The sequence below is a fragment of the Helicoverpa armigera genome, chromosome 7, assembly GCF_030705265.1.
Source record: "Helicoverpa armigera isolate CAAS_96S chromosome 7, ASM3070526v1, whole genome shotgun sequence".
Classification (NCBI taxonomy): Eukaryota; Metazoa; Arthropoda; class Insecta; order Lepidoptera; family Noctuidae; genus Helicoverpa; species Helicoverpa armigera.
Window position 1 is genome coordinate 10488533 of NC_087126.1, and position 18125 is coordinate 10506657.

The window sequence follows — 18125 nt, forward strand, 5'->3', positions numbered from 1 at the left end:
AATGTTAATTTTGCAATTTTCATTCAGTCAAACATAGTCAGAGAGCTATTGCATTTTTTTAATATTATATTTACGTTTTTATGTCACGTATTTTTCTACTATCTATTGATATTAAACAAAGCATGAAGGTTGCCACATAAATACGTTTCTCCTATGAGAACTATATTGCTAAATAATTTGCTGGATTTAGTAATCTTGTTTCGAGACAAGATTGACAACTTTAATGACTGCAAAACCACATGCCAGGCAAACTTTAGTTTTGCCAGATTACAGAGTAATCAGTGTACACGATTTGTTTGTCAGATGACTATTAGTCATTCTAAATTATGGTTCTGTAATACATTCACACGTTTTTCACGCGAACGTCTTTAATATTCTACCGTGTTAGGCAACTCGGAAAACTTCAACATCTATTTAGACTTTTCTTTTGAAACTTGATGTAAGTAAAAAGTGTTCAGAAAAAAAGGATCCTTCTAAACACCAACCCAAATCGAGGCCCCACTTAGATATAATGAAAAGGTCCTAGGTAGATTTGTCATGTTAAAGCCAATTTCGACAATCATTGTTAAGACCTACAAATTCGTAATAGGGGCCCACATAGGTCCAACCTATTACCATTCACTGGTCACACAAAGGTACAAATTACAACTGCTACAAAAAATAGCCCATTGAAATTTCGTCCTGATTGGTTAATAGAATCCAGAAGGACCTCATCCGTATTACTAGGAAATGGTAATGGTATAAACATTTTATGTACCCTTATACTTTTGTCTATATCTTTGGAAATAACAGGCTTGAAACGGAAAGAATTTATTAAGAAAGGATTCCCTGCTCCTCGTGGTTCCACCCTCGTCCCAAAGGAACTACTTCCAGTTCCCTGACATTAAGTAGCCAATTGAGGAAATATTTTTTAAGTTTCTAGAAGCGCATAAAGCTGTTTCCTCACACCGCGACAAAATCTAAAAGATCAATAAATATTAAAACGTTGTCGACCTCGGCAGCTCAATAAATTATCTCTGTACAGATTTTATCTGTTGCATTCAAATACTAGAGGTAAGGTTTGATCACAGACAATCCTTATCTGTGGGTGGAGCTAGCCATTGGTTTATACTTCTATCAGTTTTACGAAATCTAAAATAAATAGAATCGAGAAGGCTAATTGCATCGATTGCATGTTGATGTTATCGATTTAATTTCTTTCTGGAAGAAAGTTGTGGACTTGGTGGCAGTGTGAAAGATAATGCTGGATATTTTGTTATTATACCCAGTGTTGATATAACTGTAATTATTATACCTCTATTATTTGTTATTTGAATCTCTAGATGGTTATTGCTTTATTGACCTACAACTCTATACCTAGGTACATATATCGGGTATGTTGTTTACGTTGTAGGCTTCTAAGAATGTAGCATTGGAATTAAGGTTTTTATACACCACTAAAAACACGTGACCATTGATTTCTATGTTATCGTTTAGACAGGTTCATTATAGTGATGGCATCCAATACTTTGTCCATAACAGAAAATTATTTCATTTTGAAAACATCCTATTGTTGTAGGCCTACATTGCGCGTGCCATTTAAATACACATAAGGCGATTTATTTAGGTACAGACGCCAGCGCATCAGGCTACATAGATTTCAACTTTATTTCCAAATAAGCCGTTTTCCCGCGGTTTCACCCGCGTCCCGTGGGAGCTATTGCCCGCACCGGGCAAAAATATAGCCTATGTAACTGCTGCAATGTTGAAAATTTTAGGTACCTACAGGTAGGAATAATTTGATATGCAAAGCTAAGAATGGAGGTGCTAGGCGCTACTTAGAGTAACAATCGTCACATGTTGCAATACCTTGCTTGCATCGTGGCATCCTTGTCAATAATGACGGTGAGGCGTCTATAATCTGACAACCAATACGTGCCCAATCATTAAAGGCTTGCTTATGGTTCTCAAAATTAGGTTTATTACGAAAGACCAGCTGTTGTGTTGTGTTCTCGTGAGCATTTCTCCTTATGCTCGGATAAAATATAGCCCATATCACTTAGGGATAGTCTACTTCCCAACAATGACAGAATCTTTCAAATCGGTTGAGGCTTTCGGAGCTTTTTGGGTACAAACCAACCAACGAACAAAAAATGTTTTCTCTTCTATATGTAGATTATGTCTACATATAAAGTAGGTACCCTGTAAGGTTCCATGTTGATTGGGTTCTACAGTTGCAGTAGTTTGATGTGCTATGTCCAGATGCTACTTATAGTAACAAAGCAACACATGTTGCAACATCTTGCTTGCATCGTGGCATCCTTGTCAACAGTGACGGTGACTACCATACGGTGAGGCGTCTATAATCGAATCATTGAAGGCTACTATGGTTCTCAACATTATTTTGTTATTGTAGTGCTCTCGCAGACATCATATGGAACTTTGGGTTCATGTCATTTTGAAACTGTGAACCGCAGTTGGCTTGAGTTAAAATAAGTTATTTATACAGACTATCTTCGTGATAGAATTATAGTTAAGTCAATCGAATAGGGTAAATGTAAATAATGAATATTTAGGTACCAATGTGGACACAATAACTTTAGAAGGTGGGGAAGGTGTAAACTATCATAATTCAATAGATTAGACATTCTATTTTGAAATAGCATATTCGCAAGTACCGAAGCATAGGTTAACGATCAATAATGATCCTAATTGCCGGCTGTCTGAGGCAATAGGTACTCAATCTTAGTCTTCGTTATAATCAAATACCAAATACCTAAATGAAGAAAATAAGTAAACCGTAAAAAAAAACAAAAATTTTATTAAAAAAAACTGACATTTTTTGTCTTACATTAACTGTAACCGCCAACTAAAATATCGTCATCACTAAGTTTTTTTGTAACTTTGTTTGTAGTAGCAATTATATTATTGTAGTATGTTAGTACGTAGGTACTATGGTCCTTTAAGTGCACATCAAATGCGCACTTACATCGAAGGTCGATGACCCCCTACATTGCATCAGGTGCCAACTAAGGATCTCAGGACGATTTGAGCATCCTTAAGCAATGTTATGGCAATCTGTTCTTGAATATACGCTTATTGCTTACTTAATGTCTTATGTTCATAAATAAGTACCTAGAAAACAAAAAATAGGTTTATCTTAGCCTCTGAATGCAGGCTACAATGTTAAATTATCAATTTCATGCTTTAAAATTAGGTGCAACTAAAGTCTATTTATACAAAGGCATTGTAGATTCTTGTAATCTAGGACACAAATTACTGACAGATTTAAGATACAAAAAAAAACTGAAATTACTAATCAACCTTGAAGCAGGTTTGTTAATTGATATTTTCGTGTTTTTGCTGAGAGTGAAAAGATTTAGTAGTGAAATAGTGGATAAGCCAATGATAATGACGAAAGTTGAGACTAAAAATAGTCTAGATAGGATTTCATATTAGTAGGATAGATTGGATTATAATAAATTGGATTAGAGTATGCTGAAAAAGTAGGATTCTCCTATGAATATCATTATGTAAGTATGGATTTATGTTAATTGGCTAATGAACAGGTTTTATATACCTAATTTAGGTCGTTTTCACTATCGAAAGTTCAAAGTTCAACTTCTAAACTGTAGCTCCTTTTATCGTGAAATCATCAGATGACCCCTTTCGCTGTTGGTGCAGCGTGTCAGACTCTTACTGACATAAAACCCTCCATGTTCCTTCTTAAGCCCTTTGCTTATTAGGGCCGCGGTAACGCTTTCGAGCAATCCCCGACAGGCTTTGGTCCTGTTGGGTTTCTCCCCTCTGGAGTTTGCAAACATCGGAACAAAAATTCTGCTGATGTTATTTTGTTTTTTTTTTCGCTTTATAGAATTACTGCTATGTATAAGGCTGTCATTGAACATCCTTGGCAGTCGTTACGGGTAGTCAGAAGCCAGTAAGTCTGACACCAGTCTAACCAAGGGGTATTGGGTTGCCCGGGTAACTGAGGTGAGGGGGTCAAATAGGGCAGTCGCTTCTTGTAAAGCACTGGTACTCAGCTACATCCGGTTAGACTGGAAGCCGACCCCAACATAGTTGGGAAAAAGGCTCGGTGGATGGAGGATGGAGCATTACGTGGTTCATAAAGTTTCAGTTAATATAGTCTCGGTTAATGATTACATAGCTAACTCTTTGTTTATTAACGTAGGTTATATAACTCTAAGACGCAGTTGACGTTTCGTTTACGTAAATCACGTAATGCCAATTTTACGGTTTATTTCAATTTTATGGAAATTATAATTAAAATATTTTTATGCGATCGTTTTCAAGGTCAAGGTGATATCAATAATTGTTAATAAGTAATGAATTGTTAATCTTTTAATTGTTATTTTTTATTAGCTATTAATATCTACCACAAGGATTATTTTAGGATATGGTGTTGGGTAATAAGCCATACGCATGTTGGCGAATATATTTTTTTTTCTGTCAAAGTAAATAGATGTCAATCTATAATAGCCTCCAATCATTGATAATGTTTTCTACGTTTCTTTTTTTCATCATCACTCTTCATTAATATTCTCTGATTGTCTTGATTAAATAATTTCAATCTCTAATTTAAGGGCAACGAAAATTTATAATATGTTGTTCCCGTAATCAATAAATGATCAATGGCTATATGAAACGTGTTCATAACAATTACAGCAGCATAAATTAATATTGAGTAACTCTGTCTAGGCTTCTACTATTATACTCAAACTCACTTGATACTCGCTCAAGGGATACTTTAAGTAAATATCTGAAATTCATTGCGATCCTTACTAATTTTGGAAACGCGAAAGTAAATCTTTCCCCCTTTATGCAAAAGCTACCATTTAAATGTAGTTGTCATATAGTCTAGAGCCCCAGAAAGGAAATAGGCTTCTTTTTACCCGATCGCCTAAAGTAATTGAATCAGGGTACAGCAGCAGGGTAGCTATTTTATTTTAAAATTATTTCTGGATTTAGAGACCATACCCAGTTAACAAATTAGTAGATATGTAACACCATTTTTAATAGAATTATTCTATTAACATTTGCCTATTGAACTCGATAAAAATCAGAACGTAGAAATTTGGTCTCTATGGTAATTTATTGACGAAATTGAGTCATAATCTCAGTCATCGATGATATTATGATAATCAAGTTCTAGTTAAAATGAAAGTATATTATCGGATTCGTGTTAGGCAATACTGTGGGTTATGGCGATTTAAAAAAGGGAATAATAAAATAACAATTCATTTACACATTTTCCTAGAGAATTATACCTAGTTTCTCAAATTCTCAAACACGCGCTAACGTCAGTGAATACTTAAAATTGCAAATCTCGATTTGACCAAGGGTCTTGATGTTATCTTTCTACTACGTCTATTTCTTCTCTGTAGGAGAAAAGGGATATAGAATAGCAAAATAAATAATAGAAACTTAGCTTTTTTCAAACTTAAATGTGATGGAAATGTAACCGATGAAGCAATCAATAAATTTAAAATAAAAATACATAACCAAAATTCCCATCAAATATGTAAGCATTCTGAATACATATTTTATCCTTATTTTCAAATCGAGTTTTGACACCATGGTAGTGGCCAATGGTATGCTATGGTCACGTGCCATTGACGATTGAATCAGAGCGCGACGGCCCCGTTGCATCACCCGTGAACACTGGTGATGGGTGCGCGGCGCGTCTCCCAAACAGTGGCTCTCGATACGGTAAGTTTGTTAGGTAGCTCTGAGGATTTTTTCATTTAGTATTGGATTTTAGAGTAAAGGGGTTTGGTAAGTGTTATGGGATGATATTCATGATAAGGTACATAATGTCAATAACCATGTATTTTGTTGTTTACCTGTCCTCGACTAAGTTTAATTCTTTGTCATCTAACTAAATGTATCAAAAAGAAAAAGTTTGGATAATTATGGATATATTTTTGGCACACCAAAAATAGTCAAGGATCTTAATTCAAATTCAAAAAAATTTACTTATATTTCTAATATTAAATATGCGTCGTACTATTTTATTTCACACGGAAACCATTTAATTTCTTCAAGTCTACAAAATCGAAAGTGAACCTACGTGATCGGGATTTTTTGTAGTAAAGTCGATAGTTACGATTCAAGATAGTGACAGTATATCCTGCTTAGCGAGTTTTATAGGAAGTCTTGCTTTATGGTAATGGCATTTAATCCAGGTTTCCCTTGTATAACTTAACTGGTACTTTAAGTTAGGTCTTGAACCTAGGCCGTTGCTGGAATACTAATTCGGTGATCCATAGGTTCATGTAACATGAAGAATTTTAATTAGAACTTAATGCGTAGGCTTTTAAAAGGTTATCGGTGTGAGAGAGCTGTGATCAGCAGTAGGACGATAAAAAAGGCTGATGATGATGATGCTAACTGAGGCATGCATAGCTTAGAGTAGACGGATCTCAGGACAGAAGACGCTGAAAATGAAAGTTTTAGTCTTGAATTCCATTCTCGGCGTCGTAAATAAGTTAAATGTATTTTCCGTCGAGACCTCAGCACTCTTAAGATAGAAGGAATTACATAAGGCGCGCCTAAACGTCATTAAATTCGTCTTTAACTTAAATGATAGGATACGTTGACTATGTTACGTTGAGTACTTATGTTAATTGTTATGCGATGAATACATAATACGTAGATATGTTAGGTCTTAAGAGTGCCTCGTATGAATAATAAGCGAACAATTCCTGGCGCCAACATTGTGTTGGTGTCTTAATTGCACCTCTATTTATCAAAGAACAAAACCCGGCTTTATCATTACCAAACGTTAATCCTACGCCACCTACTTACATAAGAGTACATATCCAACAGTTACCTAATTAATCTGACAGGTGCTTGAAGGAAGATGAGAGGAAATTAATCTTCTTTTAGCGTTAATTGCAGTTTTGAAGGTGGTTTCCAAGGTTTGGTGGATGGTGGGTAGAGAGGTTATTGGCTAGATTCACCTGCACTAGTGTTTTTTGAGAAAATGTTTGTAGAACTGATGTAAGGGGAAAATAGTCACGGATGTTTTTACATACATTCATTACATACTTAGGTACATATATGTAGGTACATGGAAATCAGGCAGACTCGGAACAATTGTAGATATTTTTCTAAGGACCAAGCAACTATGCAGCTGATCCGAGTGACCAGTTATAAGACGTGCTTTTAAGTTTGAGGGTTGTCTTTGGTTTTTTATGGCTTGCAGTGATTCCAATAATAATGTTTGCAGAGTAAAGTTGTAGTACTTGAAAGGTGACAATATATAGCAACTACCTCGCAGTGTAGCGTTGCAGCGAGTCATAAAGAAGGCGCACTGATTGTATCTTATTGATTTTTAGTAAAACAAATGTATAGAATGTTTATGAAGTTCGTTTATTGTTCTTTATAAAAAAAAACAACACCTACCTTTTTATTCGGCTTTACTTTTTGGGGAAAACTTATCAAATTAAAAATATAGTCAACTTTCTTCAATGTGTTTCGTTAGATATAGACACATTACGTATTACAAGTTAGGTATTGGCTATCATGATCATGCTTTTAATTTAATTTTATAAAATTCAAACGACTACTACACCTAATTGTCCATACCAACAAACTACATATCCAAAAGCATACACAACCATGCACTTAAGATACAGTCGAGCACAAATCACTCACGCTTGTCTAAAACAACTACAAACGTACTTCCAGCCGAAGTATTTAGTCCTCCCTGTTCAAAGGGAAAGGTATTTAGTTCTTGTTCAAAGCTACTAAAATTAGCTTCATCTGAAACGGGCACAATAAGTACTTAGTAGGTATAAGTGAAGGGGATATTATTAGGAGCTAAGTTCCCTTTTGGATAAAGAGGGAGTTTTAAAAGTAGGGTTGACTGACCAAGATTTTAGTTAGCACTTTCATTCATTATCAGGGTATCAAATAGGTTCTAAAATAGCTATGATATTAGAATAGATTTAAATTTCTACGGGGTCTTACCAACCTAGTAGATAGATTTACGACAAGGTGTATATGTAAGTGCGTAGCGTCAGAAATTAACAACCGGCAAAACAGAAAAGCAAAAAAAATACAAATTTTGGATTGGTAATTAAGTATCTGCAATGACTCGTTTTGCAATAACTATTCTAGATAGTTCATGCGAAGATGAATAAAAATAGCTTTTAAGCAGCATTATTTTCTATTGGATTGCTAAGATAATAGTAGAAATTATTGCGTCAAAACATCTATGAATACGTATTTTTGTCTTTAAACATACTTATGTTGCATTAAAATCGCACGCGCATGCTTGTTTCTGAACATCTAATAACTATAATAAAGATAGTCCGATAGTTATTCTCCTACTTGTGAAATTATATTCTCAAATTATAGGTGAGAATCGAGACTCTAATAACAGGAGTGCGTAGATCTTAGGAAAATGAAATAATTCATATCGATATGTCTTGATAACCCAACAGGGTTGGTAACCCTGTTGCTAAGCGACGTGTGAGAATAAAATAAGTGTGATGTATGGTCTGTGACACATTTGTCGTGACAAGAAAGAATTCGAGAAGTTTCAGATTTCAATTATACCGTTCAATATTTCATTTTTTATATTATCATCTGTTTCAGTGTCTATTCGTAAAGGATTTGTGAAGGCACTGTAGATTTCTTGGTTTTTGGTATACTATGCTTATTGCTTAGTGGTAGGTACATTATGGGGGACATCTCCACATACAATTTAATTAGAAGATAGGTCATCTTTTTCCCTGTCAAAACCACCTTGGCTGTTTTTGCATTGATTATATTATCTATTAAAGCGTCATTTACACATAGAAGTTCTTAACATATTAAACATACTTAAACTTCTGCCTACGCCTACCGTTGACCTAATCACAAATGAACTTAAGTTACTTAATTACAAGACAATAAACTGAAATCATTCCAAAACCAACCCTATACACAAGACATAACGTCTACAATCATTTGAACATAGAACAATGACGTCAAACGGCGCCAACAGATGGCGCTTGTTGGTGCGCATGCGTCACTCGATGATTGTGTTGCACTTTTTAAATGCCGATGCCGTTAGTCAAAGTATTTTCATGTTAGCCTTATTCTTTTACAAAAGAGACTTTAGAATTGGGAATTCTCGCTTTGTTGACTTAAAAAAATATATAACATAGGGCTAGGGAAAGTTTTAAAAACCTTGATAACGAATTAAGTAAAAGGTCAAAATATTAAATATTCTTTTACAGGCTATAGGTATTCGTACATTCCGGCTGATACATAAATACATATAGCAAGGAACAAACCATTATTGACAAAGAAAGTATGAATATCTAGTATCAAGTTATTAACTCCAAGAAAAACTCCCACACTACTACAAAGCAAATACCATAATTACACACAAAATAAGTTATCATTAATTTAACTTTTTAATCATTATTATGCCGTGAAAGTTTCTGTCACTGCGTATTAAAAAACTAAAAGATGCATCACTTGTCATCTGTCAAAATTACAAACATAGTTATGCAGTTGAAATCTCATTTAGTACGTTAATTTCAACCTTATGTGCGTAGGAGTACAGTTGTGATTGTGGTGGTGGAATGTAAAGGCAAGGTTGTAAGTGGCAGGTACTTCGGTTGAGAGGTTATGAGAAAGGAGTTTGGTTACGCAATTGTGGTTTGTGGTACAAGACACTACAAGACACTGAAATCTAAAGGTAAATCTAGGATTTTTTTAATTAAAATAATCTTTAGGACATGACGTGTGGTTACAGGTAAAAGGAAAATACACGAATATTCTTACAGAACGAATTTACAAAGGTTGTTCAGACTTCAAAAGAAAGATCGATTTCTTTATGCTAATCGGATATATATAGATATTAGGTTTTGATATAAAATTGTAAATTTTGCCAGCATGCTAAATATGAGTTTAAAAATTCATGAGAATTTCAATCAAGTAGAAATCAAGATTCCGCTCCCGTAGAGTGCGCGTAGCACTCTAGTTACAGTACCTACCTATTATTTATTCGAAAACCTTTGGTGATAAACAAGAAACATCAAACAATTTATTCAGTACCTAATTGGGAGGAGCAAATGCTTGTGTATCAGAGATTAACTAAGCAATATCGCTTCGCTTATACATTAACCCACAACCAAACGCCAAATAATATCACGTTCAGTTATGACAAACTTATAAAATAATAGAGGTTTTCTCTTTTAGCACACGTGACAAAGCAATATTGAGCTATTGTCCGACCCCGTCATATTATGGAGATTTATGTTAGATTACGTCTTCCCTGGCTTTCTTATGAGAGAATTATGCGAAGTTACCGAATAGAAGATTTGGATGTTAGTTATGTCGCTTAAGTTAAATGTCACGCTATGGTTAAATAAGATAGATTGTCTCAATCTGTGACAGGTTAAAATAGCTTTCTTATCAATGTAGGGCTCTATAGCACTGATAACTTAATAGTTACTTAAACTGTGGTGACTTAGCCTAAGGTATTAGCTCTAAGTTTGATGCCATTGCAGTGTTGAGTAATACTGGTTACTATTGCAAATAGGCTGAAGCATAGAAGATCAATACAGGATATAAATAATTCACCTAGGAACCTATTATGACCAAAGCAAGCTCATACAATATTTTGATATTGTGCTCAAAACTTTTAAGAAAACTTCTACAAATACATACTTGAATAATTGTTACTTTCGTGCAGGAGGTCAGTCGGTTCAATCCGGTTGTTGACCGGATTGCCAGTTGCTTAACCGACTTTAACTATGTAAATAAGCAAATACATTTAATTAGCTAAGGACAGGTTCAGTTGAAAACAACTATCTTTCTAAAACTCGATGTGTTTCGTAAGAACTAAATACCTACTAAATTTAAATTTTATTCGCCTTGAAGTGTGGCCGGATGGAAACACGACATTTTATTACGTTATATTTCCAGAAATATTTGTAGTTAAATATTTTACTGATGTTTGTGTAATTTTGAAAGAACTCTGGCTTCTTGTGGTTATTAATTATTCGCACCATTTCCATTTTCCGATGCAATTCAATTAATTCTGCAATCATTTTTTGACTCCATAGTTGCAGAGCACCTACCCTAACATACATCTTTGAAATCACCAAGCAACAGAACAAATTCATACTTACATAATTCAATTCCTTTAGTGCTTAGTATACACTACATCCTAGTTTTCAAACAAATACAAATTTTCTAATCCAAAAAAACAGATTTCAAAATGGCGAATCTTCAATTTCGCGCCATTGGACGCATATAACAAGATGGGCGAAACAGAACGGATCGGTCACCCCTTGTGGCGTTAAATTTAAAACAATGGCAGTGAGAGTTGCAGAATTTCACTGACACTTGCACCAATGATGGTTTCATTACTGAGAATTGTTTGTTTATGTTTTTAGGTAGGGCGATTTTCACTTTCATTCGGCATAACTTCAATAGCCATTCATCTTGCATTGGCTGATGTTATATATATGGGACATCCTAGTTATAGGCGTGGCTCACAAGAAATATATAGTCAAACGATCTTCCCATCACTTGAAAACGATGATAAGCCTTCATGTATCCATGGAAGCAATTAAATTATCTACTATTTTTAAAATAAGAGGGAACTATTATGAATGTTCCTTTGGCACGCAGTTGATTATTTCCAACAGTTTCTTGATTTCAGATTTCGAAATATTCTCTATAATTTGAGTCTTACGTTAGTTCATCTATCCACTCCTACTTAAAACGAAAACGATTATTTACATCGATGATTCATTAAATGAACCCAAACATGAATAATTTGCACGTCAAAGAAAGAGAGAGTGCTCAGTGTTAACAAGCCAACATTTGCAGCCCGTTATATCAATATCCTTTCGTAATCAGTAAAAGTAAGCAACATCCAATGCAAATCCGACAAATTCATATGATTTTTGCAAACATACCAAGTTCAATTTGCATATCAAGTAATCCATTGATATCACCCTTATGTACTTCACATTACGGATCATTTAATTTATTGTCTTCATTTTCATCGTCAAATATAACTTTGTCATCGCATACGCCTTTTGACATATTTTGTACAACGATTGGTTGCGCAATAACATTACGTCTTTTTATCGTCAATTATAAAGGAAATAAAACTTTCTTGAGTCGTTCAGAATCGTCGTAAACAATCGAACACCTGTTTCATAATTTAAGTATTTATTCTCCATTTTTTTCTTATGGACTTTATAAAATACTGTCATCGGAATCAGGGAGATCGGCTGCAACATAGTGACTCGGAAATAGATAAGAGTTACAATACGAGTTATCAAGGAAAGTTTACTTCAAATTAAATCCTACGTTCAAAACATCGATAGTAAGCGAACCTCCTGTTGGTATATGTATGAGGGTTAACAGATAGTAACAAATCAACACTAAAACAAGGCGTTCTACTTATCCCTAAACTTACTAACCGTGAAGATATCAAAGAACAAGTGATTAACTACCAACGTTCATTTGTCACGGCAGGTGATAGTTTCAACGCGTCAGAACAATAGGACATTACTACAATGTTTAGAAGAAACTCACCACAAGTAGGCTAAATAAACAAAAAGGTTTGATACTCACCTTTGGAGTGGAAAACTTTGAACATAAATGTGGAAACAGATACAGAGAAAATTGGAGTCAATGTTTTTCCGATTCTGGTTAGTGCTGTGAAGTTATTGCTTGGGATTTAGGACTTATACTAAGTTTCTCATAGTACTTAAGTTTTATATCTTCCTTACACGCGACTCTTGTAAAGTTTACGAGTTACAAGGGTCATGCCTTGATCATCCATCCAATGGTACCTACTCTGTCGAAGAAAGGACCGAATATACATCCTTGTGGTATTCCCACGTTTTTAATCAGCGTAGTTGCTGTTCATGTACCATTAATATAATAACGATTCGTTTCCATAAATACATCCATAATTTGTTACTTGGTTTCTATGTCGTAAATAAATACATTTGATATCAAACAGCCTACTACTTATGCATGTTAATCTCATTCCTCATTGCTAGCAATAAGGAAATGCACGTTTGCAACAATTCCAATCCTACATAACTGTAAATAGGTTTTATTTATCGTGTTATAATTTTCTCATTACCAGTCATAATTCATCGGGCGATGCGTGCTTACCTTCAAGCAAAACTGTATCGTTTTAATCATTAATTATAATTATTTTGGCATGAGTATCCATTTCACGTATTATAACGGACTCGTAAGTTTTAATTACATTGTACAGTCTGTAAATCTCATTCATCGTGTGAAAGTATGTGTAAAAGTTGTTTTATATACTTCCTAAACCGGTTGTTTCTCTCTTTCTTTCAAGGATAAGTTTATATTGTCATCTCTGTTACACAGTGCAATGTCGTAGTACCGTTGCAAGTAGTGTTGCGAATCGAGTATATATCGAGTAATTTAATCGGTTGTTATGATCGATTACAAGCTTACAACTTGCTGTATCAATGAAAACGCGTCACGAATACATTAATGTGGTTGTCACGAGTTGATCTGGGTAACTGCAGGTGCATTTGTCAAGGAAATATTTGCCATGATCAGAACTTTAATTAAAGAAGCATTTACAAATATTTTCATGTAAAACATTCTAGCATTTGCAAACATTATTCCAAAACTAGAATCCAAATCGCAATACCAACATTCTTACATGCTTCTGCGATGCAAATTAATAATTAAGACCAAAGTAGATTGCAGTTTCACAGCCAATGGTAATCGTTAAACCAGTGAAGCGATTCCTAACATCCGATTATTCAATTCGATTGGGAAGTCGATTCCATCACTACAGTTCATAACATGAAACATGTTTTTGCGGTATTATCATGATTACTGTAACACTTCGTCGGTATTCAGCGTTAGCATATATTTCTAATAAGATTGCGGTTTTTTTGAGGTCACGCCGTCACCAGATGTTATGAAACTTGTGTCTATCGTTGAATATTATGTTGTTTGTTTTCTATAATAGGCCTCTTATAAGAGTGCCTTCTAGCTTGCTAGCGGTTTTACCCGCGTCTGCGTTCCGTGGTAAATATGTATTTGTTAGTGGCTATCTAACACTTAAAAAATGATTCAAATCGGATCAGTAATAACTGAGATTAGGCAAAACAAGCAAACGAATTCGTCAGCTTCATAATATCAGTAGGTATCATAGAAATCATAAATTAACTCTTTGTTAGCCTCCATTTCCTTTTCTAGTTTCGATTTTGTCTTTCTTTTATTTACTTCTTCAAATTTATGATTGCTGACAATTTTATGAGTCTGAAGTTGGAATTTTATGAGAAAGATGAATGAACTCTGCAAGCCTCGTTATGCAATAATCTGCATGTTTTTTGTTCAACATTTCTGCGTTCAAGTCGTGATGCGATTTTAGAATGCGCTTAAAAACAACCGCATATCAGACGTGACCATCATATCATTATGTGTTATTATCCTTTTGTTTTCCCATTTCTTTCATATCATCAAAGCTTATCTTCTTTGAAAAAATGTTTTCTACCAAATGTATTATAAGATTTATTTTTTCTTTTACCATTAAGTCACGGAATATTTAACTCCTTTTATATTATAAGCTATAATTATATCAATAATGTTTATGATCTGCAATAAAATATTAATAGCCATCTTAAACGCTCGTCTTAATCACGACTTGATTGCTTAAGTTTATCGCTTTGTAAATCATTAACATCTGATATTATAATATCTATATTATGATGTCTATCTTACAAAATTTCACAATTCCCAAGTACATATTATAAATGCATTGTGGATAGCTTTACTGAGAAAAGCGTTAATCCCATTTCTGTAGCCGTAACATGCCTTCATTTCTCAATCATCTTGGGTTAAGAATTTAAATTCAGAAATTGGTAACTTCGACAGCGTTAAAGCAAATCAAAATTGTATACCGCAAACCATCTAGAGATTACCAATTCTTTGGTCCATTTGTGTCATCATCCTCCGAGCCTTTTCCCAATCATGTTGGGGTCGGCTTCCAGTCTAACCGGATTCAGCTGAGTACCAGTGCTTTACAAGAAGCGACTGCCTATCTGACCTCCTCAACCCAGTTACCCGGGCAACCCGATACCCCTTGGTTAGACTGGTGTCAGACTTACTGGCTTCTGACTACCCGTAACGACTGCCAAGGATGTTCAATGACAGCCGGGACCTACAGTTTAACGTGCCATCCGAAACACAGTCATTGGTGTCTAAGATATACTTAGAAAGTACATACAAACTTAGAAAAGTTGCATTGGTACTTGCCTGACCTGGGATCGAACCCGCGCCCTCATACTTGAGAGTTTGGTCCTTTACCCACTAGGCCACCACGCTTTGGTCCATTTGTGTAATCTAACGGAAATACAGGTATACCACAAAGTCTGATAAGGGCTAATAGTCATAAAACTCAACCTGATTTGTCACCAAGAGGATGTAATTATGCAAGAACGGCAGTGAACGTTCAGTTTAATAAGAAACCAATAGAAGCCGACCTTAGACTAATTTAAATGGCGTAGACCAGCCATAAAGGTTTACACCTCGATAGCTTGAGTAATTTGTCAATAAATTCTAGTATTACTGCAGTTTAGACTGGCAAGGTCTTACATTCGTTTGTGGTTATTATGAAATAGTTTTATTAAAATGTTAATTCTGTATTGCGATCCTTAGTTCTTAAGCTTGGCGAAATCCAATTTGAGAGTAGTTAAGTATTGACAAATGTTGTTTCATCAGGTTCAATCGTGAAAGGAATTTGATTCATAACGTTCAATTGAGAGTTCATCATAAAATGCATTGGCAATTTGCTACGATCAATCAGTCCCATATTCACAGTGTTGTTAAAAGCTATATCTTCTATTTCATTCCTATCAATACTAATAACAAGACCGTCCCCTTTAACCATACTACAAATTCCCATATTAGGCTATCTGTCAACCATAGAATCATCTAGAACCATACAGGTTTCAAGTCTGCGATTTCTTACATCATTCGCACATTCGCTTGCTCCAGTCAGACAGACCTTGGCGTACGTTTCCTATACAAGTTAGCCGCTTGGCGCCGCTTATGTACCTACTCGGCTAGTACTTGAGACGTTACTAATTGCCGGCCTTTAGCTAAAGCTGGGTTATGTAAACCTGGGTTTGTATTACTAAGTTATAGGTAGCTTTGTATCCTGTTTGATTTATCCGGTTCTTATGTATGAAATAATTAGGGCTAAACTGTGCCTTGCAAATTGTTATTTTAGTATTTAATCTAATAAACTCCTAAAGCATGACCTCAAAGTAGGTACAACTCTAATTTATGGTCATAACTGCAAACTATTTTCCCGCGCTCTCGGAAACGACCATGCCTCACCATGCAGCATAAAAAATAATTGTGTATTATTAAATAAGTCAAATAAGACAATGATGCATATAATCACATCTTCCCTGAGAAATAAACCGGCAAAATAACCTTTTAATGATGCACTGCATTTCCTATGTGTACGCCAGTGCCCCTCCGCGCTTCGTTGGCGAAAGACGTGCCGCCATCTTGAAAAAATCGAAACGTCATTGACATTGTGTTCGTTCGAAAAAGTTCCAAAACAAAAAGGTTTTAGTTCAGAAGTTTTGAGTTCTTGTGTTGTGTGAAATGTTGGTAATTTCGAGTTAAGGATTTTTTAAACGCATTGCTTTGCGGGTAAGTTTATCTAAGGTTGTCGTTAAACTAACTATGTAACTTAATGGTAAACAAAGCTGTGTATATTCTTGGTTTAAGAATTCGCGATGATAAGTGAGAGTTGGCTAAAAAGTGGGTAGACAAATGTTTACCATCAAATATTGACAAGTTTCAATGATAATGCTTATAAAAAGTCCTGGGAAGAAAGAAACTTTTATGTTTGGATTTGGATAAGCAATTACATTTCTTCTTTTGAATTATCGTTATTAAGTCCAACAGCAATAAGTAGTAGTGTCAGAAGAAAGTGACTAATACAAGAAATAGTAGCAAAAACCTCATTTTAATGGCACACGGCAATAGTCCAAAGTTACATCAGTTTTTGTCAGATCTCAAACCCGCACTCTCAAAGACCCTCTTCAACCGCTGAGTCACCACATCATTACTATTGTGACTAATTGAAGAATAAAAAAATCTTATGTAGGAACAGTCAGTCAAAGAAGTAGTGTAGGAACTAGTGTTATATTTTTTTTGTTAGATACAATATAATCACAAAGGCTCACTTTTCTGAGTGTGACGGAAATTAGACCTTATAGTCTCATGACCTTCAAATAATTCTCTGTCTGTAGGACAGTAGGTACATACCTATATATTCCTCAGAGTATATATACATATAAGTAGGTCTATGAGAATCATCTGGAAGATTTGCCAACAGTTTTGGGTACCGCTTAGATAACAAACCTATATTGCCAAAACAAGTCTCCATCATTATCGCTTGTAAACAATAGCGATTATATTTTGCAATGAATGAATGATGTTTTTATTATTGTAACTACACCTACTTCTTGTTTATAGTAGTGTAGTTTTAAATATACCGATATTGGTCTGCTCCCTTCTGGTATGGGTATGGCTAACCCTAATGGCAAAAGTGCCAAATCAATGTCCCATCAAATCAATTAATTCCCCGCTTACATTAATACAGTCGTATAGATCCCCATAATCTAAGATTTGATTGGGATCACCATAAATAATACCTATAATCATCATTATCGTATCATAGCTGTTTTCTCGCGGTTTGTTCTGCGTCCCATGGAAACTTCCCGTACCTCGATAAAATATAGCCGAGTCCATATTGCTAGGTCACATCACCAGAGGAAAGCGTAATTTTCCAACTATGCAAGAATTTCACTTTAGGTTATCGACAACACAATTATAGTTCTGCTAATAAACGCAATTAATTAAATTTTCCACAATAACGAGCCTGTCAGACAGTCTGACGTCTGAAGGTCTAAAAACTGTAGCATCAACTATCGCTAGCATCAATGATGCAACCGTTTCAGACAGTGCACATGACGAAAACGCAACGATTTCCATACGAGTGCTGTTGTAAGATCCAATAGTAGCTTCTATTGTCTTAAGGATCGTGGGGTAACAATGAGGGCTTCATTTTGTGGAAA

At 34.9% G+C, this 18125-nt stretch overlaps 1 protein-coding gene across 3 annotated transcripts in view; it reads left to right on the forward strand.

Annotated features, from left to right (window-relative positions):
• The window catches only part of LOC110371884 (uncharacterized protein DDB_G0284459), a 97258-nt gene that overhangs the window by 10829 nt on the left and 68304 nt on the right, over nucleotides 1–18125 (forward strand). The window contains exon 1 of one of the 3 annotated variants that reach the window (XM_021328349.3): nucleotides 16485–16692. The exons of the other annotated variants lie outside the window; for them this stretch is intronic. The gene's annotated coding sequence lies outside the window, so the exon portion shown is untranslated. Of the gene's footprint in view, nucleotides 1–16484; nucleotides 16693–18125 lie in introns of those variants that run through there. 3 annotated transcript variants of the gene reach the window in all.